The sequence below is a fragment of the Ixodes scapularis genome, unplaced genomic scaffold (assembly GCF_016920785.2).
Source record: "Ixodes scapularis isolate PalLabHiFi unplaced genomic scaffold, ASM1692078v2 PGA_scaffold0__279_contigs__length_252992795, whole genome shotgun sequence".
In the NCBI taxonomy this organism is placed as follows: Eukaryota; Metazoa; Arthropoda; class Arachnida; order Ixodida; family Ixodidae; genus Ixodes; species Ixodes scapularis.
In genome coordinates, this window is record NW_024609835.1 from 170,385,087 (window position 1) to 170,401,901 (window position 16,815).

The following is a 16,815-nucleotide window of genomic DNA, read 5'->3' on the forward strand; positions in this document are numbered from 1 at the left end:
TCAGGAAACCGCGGACGTCGCGGCAACTCCGAGAACTCAGGGAAAAAAGGTAAAAGCCGGCTTCCGCGGCCTGCTTATACTATCATGGAGATTTCCTCTCTTCCCCTGTGTAGGGATGGCGCGAAAGATCCCCTTTTAGAGGTAATAGCTTTTCGACCCCGCTAGCCTTGGTGCTTTCCAATTAGGGGCTCCCCGATGTCTCATCCAGCTTCGAGGACTTTTCGGAAGGCGGCATTGGTCTTTGTGCTTTGTGTCGCGAACCCCGCTAACCGCAGAGCACGGTGTACCACGGTCCACAGGGCAGGTCGCCGTCCCCCGAGCGGGGGTGAGAAAAGCCCTTGCCAACGAGGTCACTGGGTCGGGAGATTGGGGAATGCCCTCAGGGCATTGTTTACATCCGGCGGAAAGGGAAAAGATGAACGCCCACGACCTCTCTGAGATTGGTGGGGGGAGGGGAGGAGAGAAGGTCAACCTTATTATTTTTTTTTTTTAGCGGACTGCGTTGGAGGGGGGGGGGGGGGGGGGGGAGGTGCAGGGGGGCTGGGGGCCACACGATACTGCCTCGCGGGCCAGATCCGGCCCGCGGGCCGCTGGTTGCCGACCACTGTTCTAGGGCCACACGAACACGACGCGCACGACATTCGTCACCCCGCGGATACTTCGAACAGCTCGGCTTAACCTTGAAGTCCACCACAACGGCAAACCATAACCACGCCAGCCTTGCAGCGTCACACATAATGTAAATCGTTTTTTTTTTTGTTGTTTGTTTTTTGTTTTTTTGTGGCGTCGGATATTTTATGATTCGTCGTGCTCTTTGTTCGCTCCTCTTCGAGCGCTTGCTCGAGTGCACCATTTGGGACGAAAAATATAGCCTGCCGTTCAAAATACTGGTACATCTATTTATTCGTCCGTTTCAGCCATCAGACGGCGCGCGGCTCGCGACGTGGTTGGTAATGCAGATTATAAAGAACAGACTGAAGGAATGGGTAGATGGGAGGGCATACTGGGCGAGTTACAGAACGGGTTTCTGAAACAAAGGAGGTTGGAGGACAATTTATTTTCTCTGACACAGTGAATAGAAATAGCGCAAAAAGAAAACAGACAGCTCTGGCTGGCATTTCTGGATATCAAGGGTGCCTATGACAATGTGAACCAAAGGAACCTATGGGACATAATGGAGAGATTAAACCTACATGAAGGACTAACAGCACTATTAAGGAACATTTACAAAGATAACAAGGTGATTATAACATGGGAAGGAAATTTCCTTCCCATGTTATAATCACCTTGTTATCACCTTAAAGGAGCTGTGCAACGTTATTCAATTGGAATGTTTTTCTCTCTACACGAGCTTACTGGCACAACTGGGACTCAAAGATACTCACACGCAACGCCATTGGCCAAGAAACTCCTTTGTTGCGCTGTAATTTTAAGGACAAAAGCGATCATTTTCATTCAATCTCTCTTTTGTAAAATTTGATGACGTAACTCGGGGATCGCAGTACACCCAAGTGACGGTATTTGAATGCGGTTCATAGATTGGACCCGAGCATTGCGTGGGCACTCGACTTGGGCTCGTGACAATTGCTAGCTCGAGAAGCATTCGGGTTGTGACCCGTGTCCAATCGCTGCAACTACGACAACAGCCGAGCCATAACAATGTCTGGAACTCAGCGCGTGTCCTGCGCTTTGCCGACCCCAGCGCGTGGCTATGATCAACACTGGCGGCATATAATCGGCTCCAGATCACGTGGCCACTTGTTCTGGCTGCGAGTTGAGGGGGTGAACGCTGCTCGCTTTTTTTAATTTTTTTCTGGGACTACTGTTGCGTGGGGTGAAAAACGAACGCGTGTTTCATAGGTCATTAACGTTAGGGGTCCGTTTCAAGCGGTATTTGCGCAAAGTACAAAAATTGTTGCATCGCTCCTTTAAGGCGACTGGGAAAATAGAGATACGACGAGGCCTTAGGCAGGGGTGCCCGTTATCGCCTTTGCTGTTTATGTTGTATCTGAGAGGATTGAAGAATAGACTAGAGAAGAGTGGGCTTGGATTTAACCTTTCTTACAGTAAGCTAGGCCAAAAAATTCAGCAATCCTTACCGGGATTGATGTATGCGGATGATATCGTACTAATGGCTAACAACAGGACAGAGTTGCAGGGATTAATGAGCATCTGTGGTAGGGAAGGAGTGAAATTAGGTTTAGAATTCAGTACAAAAAATCAGCAGTCGTGATTTTTAACGAGGATGAAGTTGAGAGGCTGAAGATACAAAATATTACAGTTGAGAGAGCTAGTAAATACAAGTATCTAGGAGTATGGATATGTGATGGTGCAGAATATCTTAGTGAGCATGGAAAGTATATAATAGGTAAGGGCAACAGAAATGCAGCTGTAATGAAAAATAGAGCACTTTGGAATTACAACAAGTATGAGGTGGTGAGAGCAGCCATCGCTGCACTAGCAGCGATGGCTGCTATAAATAGTGCTTCGTAACATTTTTCTACTGGTTGTCTAGCAATGCAAGATAAGGCGAGGGTAAGACGGGTTGGGGAGGAGGAAACAGACGGACCGTTGAAGAGGGGGAAACCTCAATCTCTCTTTAGCGTTCCGTCTGCTTCCTCCTCCCCGGCCCGTCTTACCATCGCTCTACCTTTTTGAGTTGGAACTCGGTTTGTAAATCAAATTGTCAGTCGGCCAGTGAACTAGCCTATGGCTCATAAAAGGTCGAATTTGGCATTTAACATGCCAAACCAACGAAGGGCACCTGGGCCAGTTTTCTCGAACGCGAACCGTGGGTTAAAGTTAACTATTGTCCCTAAAAGGGGGAATTCTAGGTCACGTGATTGGGAGAGCAGGAGCGCCGAGGAAGAAGCAGTATACCTACAAGCAAAATGGCCGCGACGTCGCTTAATGAGGGCTAATAGTTCTGCTTGGTTCTGCTGAACATTCATTTCGATCCGGCTGTAATATTAATGACGCACCATCAACCTATTAGCAGGTCAAGCAAAGCGGTAGCTCAGAGGGACTACTAAACTAACCGACAGCAGCATTCCGCGAACCCATCAGTCTTCAGCAGTCCGGCATCCAAGACATATGACGGTACATAAGCCTTGCAAGTGTTTTTATGGTGAGTAAAAAAATGTTTTGCGAACGAGTGTTGGTATATATTTATACTAACACGTTTAATTTGTTACACTATGCACGCCAACTCGTGAGCAGCGATTACTTTGCGGAGAAACGGGGTCAAAGTCTTCGTTCCGGGTGAACAGGTGGGACATTGTACTGTTCTTTTTGTTCGCAGTGCGCCGACAGTATGCCGCCACCATCGAGGTTTCTACATATCCCCGGTCGCCAGCAATTGAACGGTGACGAGAAGCTTAGCTTCTCGTCACCGGGGGATCGGTCGGGCAAACGGAAGAGAGGGCAAACAGTTGAGACCAGCAGGGATCGCAGAAACGTGCGTCGCAAGGAACAAAAACGAGACTACAGCATCGGCGTTGCCAGACTGGAAGGCACACGGGAAAGTTATGCGTAGTTTATGGCGAAACATATTGAAGGAAATGTTTCTTACATTTTCGAATATTCGTCGACAAACTCTAGCATAGTAGCTAAAATTTCTTGGTACCATCTGAAGCAAATAAATTGGTCTTCAAGTACAACATTACTATATTTTGACTTAAAATGCCATACTAGATCAATAACAACGAGCGGAAAAGAGGATAAACACAATGACATGCTTGTTTCACCGATAGATGGCGCATCTTACTGCCCAATCAAAAATAATAGTGTTGTTCTATATCCAGCCGTTTATTACAGTTACCTAGGTACTTTTTCCTTCCTAGGCACCGTGGTTTACCAAAATGGGTTTACCATCGCTTCGAGAAAACCGGCCCTGCCATGTCCCAGCAGAGGACTGCAGATAAATTTTGAACACCTGCATATTTCGATGTGCAACCGAGATCGTGGTTACACAATGCATTCTCCGCAATAAGCCTGTCATATTGCGATACCTCGGCCGAAATTCGAACGCGTCAACTGGAAATCCGTAATGGTGGCGCTTTGCCTCGGAGCACCCGACGGAGTTAGCCTGTGGTTCGGTAAAAATGAACTGGGCTCTGGCACCAAGCAAAAATTATAAACACAAAAAATAACAGTGCTGCTAATTGTGAAGGGAATGCACCAGTATCTTTCATGAAGGGATATCCCAAAACCTTTCATAAATTTGTTAAATCATTCAGTGTTAGAATACATGCCAGTCGTTAATCCCCGATTAATACGTCCATCAATAAAGTTGCTTCTGAAGCGAAAATTCGAGCGCTTCCACCCCAAATGTTTTTACAGCGGAGCTGTTAAGGGCTAGTTTCCCCAGTTTAGTGTCCGTCACCAAATAAAGAAACTCTGAACAGCTACCACGATCTATGAGCGACGGCAGCAACCGGACAATTGGCTGTCTGGTTGCCACCGTCGCTCATAGATGGCGGCAACCTTTCCACTCTCGTTTTCACCAGAGTGGAAACGCTGAATTTCTCTAGGCGTCGTCCTTGAGGTCGTTTTAGAAGCCGTCCTTGAGGTTGTCCTAGACGTCATTCTTGAGGTCTTCCTTGGGGTCGTCCTCGAGGTCGTCCTAGAAGTCTTCCTTGAGGTCGTCCTCGAGGTCGTCCTCCAGGCGTTGTCCTTGAGGTCATCCAAGAAGTCGCCCTATAGGACCTATAGTATAGGTCATCCCACCATAGTACAGCTTCGCTGGTCTCCCTTCTTCACCATAGTGAAAAGGCTAAAAGTTTTTCGAAGTGACAGTATTCTGGGGACAGATAATTTCTTTGGCAGCAATAGTCCCTAGACCAGCTAGGTGGTGCAAGTTACACCCCCTTACAACGCATATAACAATTCTTTATTTTATCAGTAATTAGTATTCTAAGTACTTTTCAAGTCACAGGAGAGTCCAGTTGATTCATGACTACTTTTTCAAACATCCGTCAAATGGGCACAAGATCACCTTCCCAAGAAATAAATATCTAGCACTCACTCTTTGCTGGTAAATGGACGATTCATAAAGAGACTCCCAGCACCCTATTAGCAACACCCCCTGCAGCCTCCAACAAATAAATTACTGTACAATGCAATGAGCTCCTACCAGCTGACTAGACTAGTGCAGCACATCTACATGGCTTGGGTATAACCCTCAAGTATGGTTCAGTCTAAACCCTGCAGGACCGAGAAGCAAAAGCAGAAGCCATAATAGACCTATTGCTAAATTACCCAAGCATCAAGGAAAATCAGAGTGTCTAGCAAATTATTATTTTGAAATTCCCTGACCAACTGTAGAGGCGGCTAAATACATAAGACTATTACAACATAAGGCATTGAGAACTGTGAGGATCATTTTGCACGGGGTTAATCCAACTTGCATATTCCGAAATATTCGGACTCGTCCAGTGTGGATTAAACGAGCACTTTCTTGCCGCCGACATCGTCAGTGAAGAGGCCACTTCCGGAAACACAATGAAAACATGAAGCTCAACCACACACGTCAATAAACGAATGGCAGCATGGCCTGCCAGATGCACACTTTTAGATACTTTCGCTTTAAAGGGGTACGGAAACAAAAATTGAAATATTCAAATTTCAGTCGGAAATGAGTCAAGCATGACGGATAATAGCCGTAAATGATAATCGCACGTTTGTATTTTGAACGACTGGCTATATTTTTTGTTCCAAACAGTGCACTCGAGCCAGCGCTCGAAGAGAGGCGAGCGGTGAGCGCGATGCGTCATGGGATATCCGGCGCAAACAAAATCAAAAAGAAAAGATTCCCCGTGTTCGTGGAGTAGCAAGGCAGGCGTGGTTATGAGCTTTGCCCTTGGTGGCGTTGTCAGCGTTGTGGTGGTGTAAAATGGGCAGGAGATCGAACTATTAGCCCCGAGAAGCTCGCGTGGTGCCCCCTTACGGCGAACTGGGGTGACGTCACGGCGAGGAGAGAATTTTTCCTTGACTCGCCCCGCTCGCCTTGTGGAGGCTGTTACGACGCTAGCTGTCGGCGCGCTCGTTCCTATTGAAATTTTTTTTTTTTTGGCGTGTTTTTCGTTGGAAGTGTCAATTTTCATATCAGACATTATTGAGGTATAGCCTGTAGCTTCAGGCGAAACTTCAACCGAAATTGTACGCATGGTTGACAGGGCAGGTAACGCATGAATCACAGTTGGTATACGAAAATAAAGAAATATGGCCACAATTGCACAAGCATCACTATAGATTTACATCTCGCACAATACATGCTGCTGATGGTCTGAATGAATTGGAAGGTTAGGTATACTATTATTATTTTTTTGTACCTCTGTTTTTAAACAAGATCGCCGAAGCAGAAAAGCTGAATGCTGCTCAAGCAACATACTAAGTACAGTCTTGGCTATGGGGAGAGAATCACAAGTAAGACAGCCCAAGTGCAGGGGCAAAGTAAAAAAACAAGGAACATTTATTATATGCATTGCTCGTATTTGACCTTTGCTGGATTCGGATAGTATTTCAATGGACTACACGGGTGGTATCTCTGAACTTGTTTATATCAACCCTCAAGTAATGTATAACAAACCTAGGCGAAGGTGTCTAGCTCGTTATTAGTTCCTTAAGCCCTAAAATTGAGATTTTACTTAAATCGAATTGTCGTGAAGCTAAAATACCAGAAGCTTTTCTCACGCAGACTGTCGCCCTTCAAGGGTTCCAAATATTCTGCTACTAGTGCTGCACCTACCACTGGACAGCCGTTCACATGCTTGCTTTTACTCCTGTTTTCCTCTGTTGTCAGAGAGTCCAGCTGTAGGGAGTCTGGAGGCTGAGGAAGCTTTTGGGGACCTGCAGCTAGCAGTGTCTCTTTTAATTGGAAATGACAATTCAGACTGAACGGTGTATTTTCCGAATACCCAAAGCTGGAATAAAGAATGTCAGGAAAAAAGTATCAATATTCCAAATTACGGCACTATTGCTGTGCATATTTTGGGCAGTTCAATACATATAATACAGGCAACTGGGGGGCAATTCGGCCGTTTTTGCTGCTACTATACATACTAATTTCCAGTAATTGTGAATATTCTAAGAAATAAGCCTGCATCCCCGTATAAACTATATAATTAATTCACGAAGAAGCTACATTTATGTAAAACAACCCTGTTCCACGAGCACATCAAGGATCATTAGGCGCAGGGCCTTTAAAACATCTGCGAACCAGCGCATGCAGAGTGGCAACGCAGAGTCGGGGTCGCGAGCTAATTGTCCGACCACCCAAAGGCCCATGATATAAATGCCACTTCAAATGCCTTGAAAGCCGGATGTAATATCGTGCTAAATCATGAACATGCATGGAACAGAATTCCACCGTCTGAAACACTTCCGACACCGCTTCACCGACCCCTCGCAAGATTGCCTTGTGTTGTGTGGACGGACGGGGAGGTTCATCGGCGGAATCGCCTCCGCCGATAACTTTCGGGATTTGTAACGCATTTTTAAAGGTAAAAGGGACAAGCAGGCTTATAAAATGTACGGAAGCACATCCAGGGGCGGATCCAGACCTCCATTTTAGGGGGGGGGGGGGGCGGTTCTTCGGTGTAAAACGGCGGGGGGGGGGGGGAGTGTTTATATCTTTTGTGGAGTTATCGTTTTACTAAACTCTGATAACATAATATAGATAATGAGAGCTTTTGTATCGGTTTGCCTGTCGGGAATGAACTCTTTGAATTAAAACCTTTCGGGTGACCACGCAGACGTAAGTATCTAGACAATTGTGGTGGCACTATCCTTTCTGAACACCATAAAGCAAGGAATTTTGTAGTTCATAGAAAACGGGATTACTCCATTCACGTGGCAGCGCGCTAGAAACAGAAAAAGAGCGAAACGAACGCTGCCAGGCAAGTTCGTCGGTTATTCGCCGTATATTTGGAATGTCCAGAGCGCAGCACATGCGGCATTGCCAATCCAAACTCGTGTTTTCGCGTGTTGTAGATGCAACTGGAGATAACGAAAGCGAATAATTGTTGAATTTTTTTGAAGGCATGTTGCAGTTCGGCAACTATAACTTGTAAACTTAGACAAGACCTTAAACAAGCAATGGATCCTTCCAAATTATATTCAATTGCACTTCGTCTGGATATTTTCTGTATGAAAGGAACACTTACTTGTTTCTGGGTAGTTAGCTCATTCGTCAGGGTCGAGAGGACAGGTGCAGAGATATAATGGGGCAGAGCGGTTGTCCGGTCGGCGAATCTCAACTGGGCTAAAGGCCGATCACGACTGCAGCATGGATGTTTGGGAGTCGGTGTTCACTCGAACGGGCACAGGCACTGTCTATTTAATTTATTTATAGTCACATCTTTGAAGAGGCTCGTTTTCCCCAAGTCCCTAGGTAGGGAATTCGAAGCCGCAGTTGCAAACCAGCAAGCCCCGCCTCTGTTCCGTTCGACACACAGATATTCGCTCAGCAAAGCCGCGCGCTCTGCCGTCAATCCACAGAAGCCGCGTTTAACTCGAAAAGTAAAGACGGCGCAAAGGGGAGACAAGGGGTAGCGGGCGCCTTTCCTAAAATATGTCCCGCCACCCTAAGTTGAAACGGCATTGTATACAAATAAATGCCTACGGCGTCGGCTTGAGGACCCCGTGTAAGCAGCCTGCAGCCTTTAGAGTGCTCGTACCGTTTATCTTTCTTTTATTAGCTTCCCGCCACGAGAAGTCGTACCGCAGGCAGTATTAAACCCATTAAAGGAAACATCTCCCCCTTCTGGCGCTCGTCGGCTTCTTTCTGTATTCCGCGCTGCGGCGCTGATCCTCAGTGAGGGACAAAGGCGAAAACGAAAGCGGGCTTAAGTTTAAGCCAAGGTCGTGGGGAAGTCCGGAGCGTCTTCAGGAGAAGCTCGGACCCAGACTACACTGTACCCAGAGCCATAGCCTCCTCTATACGGAGAAAGCCTGGCGCGTCGCGTGAAAAGACGGCCGCCGTAAATGGGAAAGTAGGGGCGGAGAAACGGGAGCGGAGAGAACCCTGCCCGCTAGCGCCACAAAAGAGCGAGCGGCCAAACGCAGAAACAATCTTTTTTTTTTTCTCTCTCTCTTTTCTTGTCACTATCGCGGAGAGGAGAAACTCAACGTCCATCCTTTCCCGTTTCTCCCTGCGCCCTTTCGAATCGCCACGCCCGTTTCTCCCGGAGTACGAAAACGACGGTGACGAAAACACAAAAAGAAGCGTGGTTCGGGGAGCGGCCGCTCATGACCCAAGCGCTCGCTGTCTAGGTCTGCCCTTTCTGCTCTGCGCTCCCATATTGGTCACCGTTCGGCGCGCTCCTCCTCTCCTTTTTCCTGCGGCCGCGCGCTCTATGGCTCCGTCGTCGATGTGCCAGGCTTTCTCCGTATAGAGGAGGCTATGCCAGAGCATTTGCTTCCTCTCTCAGTGGAGAAGAGCAATTGGTCACCTCGTTGTACAAGCTGCATCCCCCCCCCCCCCCTGGAACGTCTCCTCCTGGTACGTCCCCTCCGCACTTCCCTTGGCAATGAGCACACCGTGCCAATAGGATACCTTTAGTGAGCCCGTGGGCGGCAGCATCTCAAAGCAAGCCAAAAAAGACATGCCAAAAGACAAGCCCAGAACCACGAAGAAACCATCAAACGAAAAGTGATAAAAAGGCGGCCGCTAGAGAGGAAGGTTAATCCGCTGTGTATAGGATCGTACCCTTGAGGAAGGCTGCTTGGCGTCTGCGTTTGGGAGCTTTCAGGGCACAAATTTTTTCGCAGACAACCTCCAAAGAGAGAGAGGGAGACCGAGAGAGAGAGAGAGAGAAAGGGGACTAGATTAGTTGAAGGTATTTCCCCCCCGTGCTCGACGTGCTGGCCTTGTTTGGAAGTGTGCCTGCAGTCGAGGACCCTGCTATTTGTTGCGCCGCCCCACTGCCTCTCCACTTCGAAACTCCTGGTGCCGTCCCTGTCGGGAAGACGTACCGTGACCTTGACGGAGATAAACCCCACTTTGGAAGCGCCCAGCAGGCGCGTCCACCCACCGCTGTTTTAATCTTTTGTCCCTCGCGTCGATTGCTTACGTTTTTTCTTTGAGCTGACGAGGAACCCCCGGGGGGGGGGGGGGGGGTTGCCTGGCGAGGCGTTTGGGGGGGCGATCGCCCCCACCGCCCCCCCCCCCACCCCCTTGGATCCGCCACTGAGCACATCAATATCGGCCTAACTCAACGTCTTGTACACCAAGTAAACGAAGTCCAGCTCCTCGAAGAGCTTGTGGCACACAACGCCAAACCAGGAAACCGGTGCAGGGAAGCGAGCCGATGCGAGATCGCGGTGCGGAGTCCTCCCCCTGACGTCACGGTCACCTCACCCAATCAGGGCGCGGCGACCGCAGCGACGCTTGTGTTCGCTCTCGGGGCTAATAAGGGGCGCTGTGACCCGTTTGTTCTCCCCACGCTCGGTGTTTACTCAACACAAGGCCTGTGCACATGCCGACAGGCCTTATGGGCATGTCCATGTCATCTTCTACAATAGAGCGCGGGGCACAGTTTAATGTAAAAGATACTAACAATCGACGAAGCGACGTTAAGTGCCGGATCTATCCTCAGAGAATGCGAGCTTGACCCACTTCGGCTTTTGTGCTGAGCTGGGACCGTGCATGCTGCATTGTTCATGCAGGTCGTAGTGGAAACAAAAGAGCCCCTCCTCCCCCTCACCGGAGGGCACGAACTTCAGCCGAACACTGACGCCACGTTCGGTAATGTCGGCCGAGCGCTGAGTCAATACACGTTTGCAAGTCCGGTCTCAGGGCGCCGCCATCTTCCTCAGTGGGGTGCGCTCTCGGGAGCGGCCATAATCCGATTACGACGCCTTAGCAAGGCTTCGTAATCGGATTATGACTGGTCCAAGCGCACCCCAGACAGGCAAGATGGCAGCGCCCTGAAGCCGGACTTGCAGTAGACCGCGCTGCCCCCTCCGCTAAGCGTTCCGCAACGAAGAAGTTGCTACTGCGCCTGCGCGCCGATAGCCTTGAGTGTGGAGTTCCCGCTATCGTAGCGGGTTGCGGAGGGCCTTGCGGGACGGCGAAAACGTGTAGTTGTAAAGTTAACCGCTTGGGGCGTCACGGTCTGTCCTCCTCCCCAATAGCGTCAGCGCGTTACAACCGAGCCGTTCGAAGTACCCGTGGGGTGACGAGCGTGTGGCTGACCCATGGAGCACGTAGCTTCCACAACACTGTCAAGGGCTGTTTATACTCCAACGTCGACGAACGCAACGCGCGCCGGCGCAGACCGACGTTCGTCGGCCACTACGTTGAGCCGAGAAGCGCCCAAACGATGGTGTTTACAGTCCAGCGCAGACCAACGCTGGTCCAGCGCGCCCCGACGAACTGCCCCACTTTACGCATGCGCGTCTCCGTGGCAACCGCATCGTCTCTACGCACACAATGGGCGGTAGCTTGCGCCATCTAGCCTAGAGGCAATCGGTCAGTGTGGTTCGTCCTCGTGTTGTCATGTCACGCTTCAAAACAATCATTCGGCGTAGCGCTTAGCAGTTCAAAAACAAGCAAATGATGGTGATAACGAGTGAAAACCAGCATTTATTTCCTCCTAAATGTCACATAAATGTCAACGAAAAGAAAGAAAAAGCCCGATAACCTTTGAATTTAGCTGCTTGCAGGTTCGCCGGAATCCTGCCAAGCGACTACGGCGATTTCGCCGGAATGCTTCAATGAAATCTATGCACTCGATATTCCACAGAAACCTCTTTCTGACAGGTAGCCGGAATGTTATCATCATAGTAGACTTTCACGCCGACTTGAGAAACGGACACCGAAGAGAGCGGACGATGCCTAAATTACGCAATGTACGTGTTCGAAATTGTAACGCACTTTGCAAAGCCTATACAAACAATACAGGATTCAGTCCAATTGTCATCGCGTATCGCTACTATCGTTTACAAGCTGAGACCATTTACAAGCTGGGACAGCCCAATTTAAAATTTCTGGCCGGCTAAATAGTTCAGAGGTTTCCGTGACCGCCGTTCCCGTACATTCGACGACGCTTTTTCGATCGGGAATGACTGCCGGTGAGTGCGACTGGCACATGATAATAAATAGCACACACATCAGGTCATCCTTAATTCTAATTAACCCTACCTCTGGCGCGTCATCGAGCTTCCAGCTTTTGCCGGCACCCCAACACCACGGCCCACCACCACCGGCTCGTTAGGTCAATAGGCCTATCGAGAATCGAAGGTAGCGCATCCTCGGAACGTTCCACGTCCATGCTCACAATCGCTCTGTCAAACGCACGAACGTTAAATACGCACACCAACACGGGAACATGACAACAGCACACGACACACGGCAAGAACGAGAGGTTCAGATCCCAGAAATGAGCATCTCGCACCACACTCCGACTGGCCCCGACGGCCCCGACGACCCCGCCAACCTGATTTCCGAATGAGGTATTCGCGCGAGGGCTTCTGGGATAGCCTGCGTCGGCGGCGCCGACGTCCAACGTCGAACGTAGAGCATGTCCAAGTCCGTCGCAAGCTACGACGTCGCGCGTCGAGCTGCTCAGCGCGGCGCCGCGTTCAACTTGACGTTGGAGTATAGACACCCCGTTCGCAGACAGCGTCAGCGAGCGTGAACGAGCGCGTGCGCTCGTTGACGTTACGACGGAGTATAAACAGCCCTTTAGCTTAGGGCCGAACGCGGTGGGGAAAGCAACTTTTGTTCGAGTTTTGAGCGACGGGCTAATCTTCCAGGGGGAGATTAGCTGTTTCCGGTTGCACGAACGACGGTTTGAAGAAGAGGGGAGTCCTTCTGTTCCGTCTTCTTGGACCGTTTGGTACAATGCGCGATTTGTGAGTTGAGCTAGGAGGAAAGCTAATAAGGAAAATGTTCAAATTCCAAAGGGCGGCGCTGCTCCGAATTCATCTGCTACGTCACGACTACGTAGCAGATTCCACAACGTTGCTAGACTACCTGCCAAATAGACTCCGCATGCATCCACCACGTGTTTTGATGATGACACCCTATTGAAAATTCCATCAAGGTACGTAATTTGGGACACTGACTGCCAGTCAGCAGCCTTGGTGGAACGTGATGGACCATCAGACGTCATCTGATGGTCGATCAGATGACGTCTGACTGCCACTGCCAAGGGATTTTCATCAACAAGGGCAGCATCTATATAAGAGTAAAGCTATACGCACTCATAAATATCCCCAAATGCCTCGATAAAACAAAATGTTCGAGAAAAAAAAAGAAAAAAAAAAAGGCAGAACAACCGCGGATTCCAACCCGCGCCCACTTGTGTAGAAATCGCACACCGTAACCGCTATGCTATGGAACCGTTTTTGAAACTCGATTTCAATAATCGTTTTATACGAGATGCTTCGGCTGCAAATGCAGTTAAGCCGTCAGTATGTTATGCAAATCACTCGTACATCACTCGCCGTACTTCAGTTCTACTCACCTGCCATGTAGAGTACTTTCGCGTCGTATAACGATCCTTTTGTTCGCGCGTCACCGGCCCAGTAGACCTGGTACACCTTGTCGTCTTCGACTACACCGCTAAAGTCCCTTACATCGTCGGAACTCACAACAGGCTGGGTCTTGTCGGGTAGAACTTCTACTAAAACATAAGACATTGTAGAATCCTGGCAGGATCGACAGGTTGGAGCAAGCGGGCAAACAAAACGAGTCGAGAGCGATCGTTCATGAAAGCTCGGCGAAGCGGCGAAGCCTCTATAAGCGAAGCGAAGTGGCGAAGTGTCGTTCTCGGCGCTTCGGCGGGCTTCTCATCAAGGTTGTCGGTCGGTTGCGTGTCAAATATCTAACGTCAGCGGTTTTATGGGCTCACGTCCCGAAATCGTTTTCTCGCGCATAGATTACTTTTCGTATTCATAGATTTGACGAAATAGTGGTGTCCGAACGAACTTTACGTCCTTTGACCGTACGTCTGTCTGCACGTCAAAGCTTTTTGACGTACAGTCAGAGACAATCGATGTACAGTCAGAATCGCCACCAAGACATCCTGATGGAATTTCGCGGCGGCCGACTGCCATCAGGAAACCATCAGAAAGCCGACAAGCAGAGTCTGACTGGAGTTTGACTGTCGGTCAGAGTAACTTGTTGGCCAATCAGACATGCTTGACGTACAGTCAGGCACAGTCAGCGGTCCACTAGAAAACATTGACTGCCAAACAGGGTTACATTGATGGATTTTTCCTTCGGGCAGCTGAATTTAGACGCCCTAAGTATCCCTAAAAACCAAAAAGTATAGTCATACGGTGATTATTTCTTTAATAAAAATGTAATTGAAGGCCGCCAAACCTCGAATCCATCCGAAAACGAAACCACTCTCATTGGTCCTCGCACGCTTAGCAAAAGGATCTCGGGCCAATGGCGTTGGACGACGTTCCGTCGCGCAGTCAGCGCAGTGATCCCGAGGTAGCCGCATCGGACGAACCTCTTTGTCATTCGAGCTTCGATCATGGCGGAGTTCTCTACGCTCGAGGACCTGACGCCGTTAGAGGTTGAAATTCTTCGGCGGACAGCCGACTTGGGGATGATTTCCTATGACGCCAATCCGACGTGCGATGTGGACGATAGCAGCGCTTCGAAGTCATGTTCAGGTCACGAGGACGACGAAACGCGCCAACCGCAAACGATTTGCGGTTGGGGCAAGTCGTAACCAAACCAACGTTTGACTTCGCAGCGTTACCTCTGGTACGTGATGTCAAACGATGTCGCCACGTTGACTTTCTCCTCGGGAGTACGGGGGAAATGCTGGCTCAGACATGTGCAACGAGTGCGTACCTACGACTGCGTCCGTTGCAACCGGAACGGCCGCACTGCGCCGCGCGTGCACACACCTGCAACCACTACAACAAGCGCAGCGGGTCGTCAGCTCAGCGACCGCTTCTATACGCCGCCGTCAGCTGTTTCAGCGGCCCCCCTAAAAAGGGGACGCACAGCGTAACAGACAGTTTTCGATAGCCTAAAGCTTTATTATTATTTTTTCTTGATAGGCTTGCAGGGTACAGTGGGTGAAAAAAAGAAAATAAAAAGATGCAGTCCGCCGTCTTGGACGATCACGACTCTAATACACGACATTGTAATAGTACAAATATCACCACACGCCTTTTCTACGATTATAAAAGACAATGTAATCTTAGCAGCGATATAGCATCGTAGAAATAAGATTTCGTGATCAGATAGACATTGCGAGCGTTCAGGATTGCTAACGCTAATCACTTCTTTAGAGCGCAGCTCTTAATGGCCCGTTCCGGGCTTGAGCGGCGTCGGCGTAACCAAGGTCACCCCAAGGTCATCACAAGGTCACGTGACACCCAAAGTCACGTGACTTCCCGAGGTCACGTGACACCCCCCGAGGTCACGTGACCCCCCGATGACCTCACCGGCATTCGCATCGTCATCATCACTGATGACCTCACCGGCATTCGCATCGTCATCGTCACTGATGACGTCATCAGTGACGTCACCGGCATCTGCATCGTCATCATCACGGATGACGTCACTGATGACGTCACCGACATCCGCATTTTCATAATCGCTGATGACGTCATCGGAGTCCGCATCGTCATCGTCACTGATGACGTCATCAGTAACGTCACTGATGACATCATCGGCATCGTCACGTGACCCCCCAGGTCACTTCACCCCCCCCCCCCCCAGTACCCTTCCCTCCTCCTCAAGAGCTGCGCTCTAATTCGGTGTTACAGGGAGTTGTAAACGGCTTACACTTTTTTCCGGTGATGAAAACGCGTGAAAATTCGCATCCTTTATACGGTACGCGCCAGTAATACCTTGAACTTGAGCACACGCATGAAATGCGCCGAATAAGAAATCCGGGCGATGTTTGAGGACACAAATGCTTAGAAAGCACCACTGAAGTCGAAGTAAACGAACACGACGGCACGGGCGTTTCTGCTGTCTTGAGAGTGCTGCCACGACATTGCCGCACGCGTAGGTGGATGTTCCTTTCTAGTACGTGCTGGGTTATCATAGCGACACACGACGAAAATTCACAGTCAAGTATAGCGCTTTTACGCGGAACGATGAGCTTTCACCACGCACGCCGACGATCACCACCGTCGCCATGTTTGCGGATAGAAGGAGCCGGCCGGCCCGCGACCGGCACGACCGGCCTGCAGTGCGCGGAGATACGTGCGCTTCCGCGCATCCCTGGGGAACGGGAAATTCACCCCCCGCGGAGGAAGGCAAGGAGAAAACGTAGTCCCTTGTTTGTGAAACGATAATTGCAGTATCGCGTATTCTAAACTAGAAATATTTTACGTCTTGGGAAATTATCATGCACAACATATTTAAAGGGGTAGTCCACTGTTTTTTTCATTGTCTCCGATTTGCTTGAAATTTTGCTAAACTAACCAACAAACATCGTGAAAATAGTATCCCAAATATTAGGTCAAAATATTGTTTTTCTGCAAAGTTATTGAATTTACAGTTTTGGTCCTCACCGTGTTTTTCAAGCTCGAACTCTCTACTGGCAACAATGAAAAAGTGACGTCAGTGGAAGGCAGGTGTTCACTCTTTGGGCTGTAGATTTTGTTTTAAACTGATTCGAAGCAGTTTCATGGTGTCAAATGAATGCTTGGGAAGCTCGCTCCCGTATCCGCGCTTCAGCACGGAACAAATGATTGGCATATTCTATTTTTAGACTACTTGCTCGACTGGCAAGCCTGCCTGCCACTGACGTCACGGCACTGAAAAGTGCGCGAATATTTGAATATTGGTTTTTGCATCATTTTCATTTGCCGATTTCGCAATACCTA